Genomic DNA, 3608 nt, shown 5'->3' with positions numbered 1-3608 from the left:
TCAATTTGGTCCACATTTTGGTTCTAATTAACCATGTAAGTCACTTTTCACCATATTCGAGTCATTTTGCTCCCTATATGAGTCACTTTCCACAATCTATTTGTATAATTAACATGTTAACATCATATACATCCAATTTGACATCCTTTTACCACCTATTAATGCCACTTTCATACAAGTTAATGTTATTCCACATTTTGGCTCTAATCAACCATGTAAGTCACTTTCACCATATTAGAGTCACTGCACCCTATAAGAGTCACTTTCCCCATATATGATACAATTAACATGTTAACATCATGTACATGCAATTAAACATCCTTTAACCACCTTTTGGTACCCCTTTCCCACAAGTCAATTTTGGGCCACATTTTGGCTTTAATCAATCATGTAAGTGACTTATCACCATATTAGAGTTACTTTGCACCTTATAAGAGTCTTGCCATCATATATTGGTACAATAACATGTTAACATCATATACATCCAATTAGAATCCTTTACCACCTCTTAGTGCCACATTCATACAAGTCAATTTGGTTCACATTTTGGTTCAAATTAACCATGTAAGTCACTTTTCACCATATTAGAGTCATTTTGCACCCTATATGAGTACTTTCCCCATATTTATACAATTAACATGTTAACATCATTACATCCGAATTGACATCCTCTTACCACTCTTAATTCCACTTTCATACAGGTCAATTTGTTCCACATTTGGTTCTAATCAACCATGTAAGTCACTTTTCACCATATTAGAGTCACTTTGCACCTTATAAGAGTCACTTTCCACCAATATACAAATTAACATGTTAACATCATATACATCCAGTTTGACATCCTTTTACCACCTATTAATGCCACTTTCATACAAAGTTAATTTATTCCACATTTTGGCTCTAAAAACCATGTAAGTCACTTTTCACCATATTAGAGTCACTTTGCACCCTATAAGAGTCACTTTCCCCACATATTGATACAATTAACATGTTAACATCATGTACATGCAATTAAACATCCTTTAGCCACCGTTTGGTACCCTTTCCTACAAGTCAATTTGGGCCACATTTAGCTCTAATCAATCATGTAAGTGATTTATCACCATATTAGAGTCACTTGCACCTTATAAGAGTCACTTGCCATCATATATTGGTAATTAACATGTTAACATCATATACATCCAATTAGAAATCCTTTACCACCTCTTACTGCACATTCATACAAGTCAATTTTGGTCCACATTTTGGTTCAAATTAACCATGTAAGTCACTTTTCACCATATTAGAGTCATTTTGCACCCTATATGAGTCACTTTCCACCATATTATACAATTAACATGTAACATCATATACATCCGAATTGACATCCTTTTACCACCTCTTAATTCCACTTTCATACAGGTCAATTTGTTCCACATTTTGGTTCTAATCAACCATGTAAGTCACTTTTCACCATATTAGAGTCACTTTGCACCTTATAAGAGTCACTTTCCACCTATATACAACAATAACATGTTAACATCATATACATCCAGTTTGACACTTTTACCCCTATTAATGCCACTTCATACAAGTTAATTTTATTCCACATTTTGGCTCTAATCAACCATGTAAGTCACTTTTCACCATATTAGAGTCACTTTGCACCTATAAGAGTCACTTTCCCACATATTGATACAATAACATGTTAAATCATGTACATGCAATTAAACATCCTTTAGCCCGTTTGGTACCCTTTCTACAAGTCAATTTTGGGCCACATTTTAGCTCTAATCAATCAATGTAAGTGATTTATCACCATAAGAGTCACTTTGCACCTTATAAGAGTCACTTGCCATCATATATTGGTACAATAACAGGTGTAAACATCATATACACAATTAGAAATCCTTTTACACCTCTTACTGCCAAATTCATACAAGTCAATTTTGGTCCACATTTTGGTTCAAATTAACATGTAAGTCACTTTTCACCATATTAGAGTCATTTTGCCCTATATGAGTCACTTTCCAGCATTATATTATAATTAACATGTTAACATCATATACATCCGAATTGACATCCTTTTACCACTCTTAATTCCACTTCATACAGGTCAATTGTTCCACATTTTGGTTCAATCAAAGTAAGTCACTTTTCACCATATTAGAGTCACTTTGCCCTTATAAAGACACTTTCCACCGTATATACAACAATTAACATGTTAACATCATATACATCCAGTTTGACATCTTTACCACCTATTAATGGCCTTCATGCAATTAATTTATTCCACATTTTGGCTCTAATCAACCATGTAAGTCACTTTTCACCATATAGTAGAGTAACTTTGCACCCTATAAGAGTCACTTTCCTATATTGTGATACAATTAACATGTTAAAATCATGTAAACAATTTAATCATCCTTAACCACCTTTTGGTAACCCCTTTTACAAGTCAAATTTGGGCAAATTTTGGCTCGAATCAATCATGTAAGTGACTTATCACCATATTAGAGTCACTTTGCACCTTATAAGAGTCACTTGCCATCATATATTGGTACAATTAACTGTTAACATCATATACATCAATTAGAAATCCTTTTACCACCTCTTGGCCACATTCATACAAGTCAATTTTGGTCCACATTTTGGTTCTAATTAACCATGTAAGTCACTTTTCACCATATTCGAGTCATTTTGCTCCCTATATGAGTCACTTTCCATATATTTGTATAATTAACATGTTAACATCATATACATCAATTTGACATCCTTTTACCACCTATTAATGCCACTTTCATACAAGTTAATTTTCCACATTTTGGTCTAATCAACCATGTAAGTCACTTTTCACCATATTAGAGTCACTTTGCACCCTATAAGAGTCACTTTCCCCATATATTGATACAATTAACATGTTAACATCATGTACATGCAATTAAACATCCTTTAACCACCTTTGGTACCCCTTTCCCACAAGTCAATTTTGGGCCACATTTTGGCTTAATCAATCATGTAAGTGACTTATCACCATATTAGAGTCACTTTGCACCTTATAAGAGTCACTTGCCATCATATATTGGTACAATTAACATGTTAACATCATATACATCAATTAGAAATCCTTTTACCACCTCTTTGCCACATTCATACAAGTCAATTTTGGTCCACATTTTGGTTCAAATTAACCATGTAAGTCACTTTTCACCATATTAAGTCATTTTGCACCCTATATGAGTCACTTTCCACATATATTTATACAATTAACATGTTAACATCATATACATCCGAATTGACATCCTTTTACCACCTCTTAATTCCACTTTCATACAGGTCAATTTTGTTCCACATTTTGGTTCTAATCAACCATGTAAGTCACTTTTCACCATATTAGAGTCACTTTGCACTTATAAGGTCACTTTCCACCGTATATACACAATTAACATGTTAACATCATATACATCCAGTTTGACATCCTTTTATTAATGCCACTTTCATGCAAATTAATTTTATTCCACATTTTGGCTCTAATCAACCATGTAAGTCACTTTCACCATATTAGTCATTTGCACCCTATAAGAGTCACTTCCACCATATATTTACAATTAACATGTTAACATCATATA

Source organism: Apium graveolens, unplaced genomic scaffold, assembly GCF_009905375.1.
Source record: "Apium graveolens cultivar Ventura unplaced genomic scaffold, ASM990537v1 ctg4359, whole genome shotgun sequence".
NCBI lineage: Eukaryota > Viridiplantae > Streptophyta > Magnoliopsida > Apiales > Apiaceae > Apium > Apium graveolens.
The sequence above is the reverse complement of the archived record's forward strand: the minus strand, read 5'-3'. Positions refer to the sequence as shown.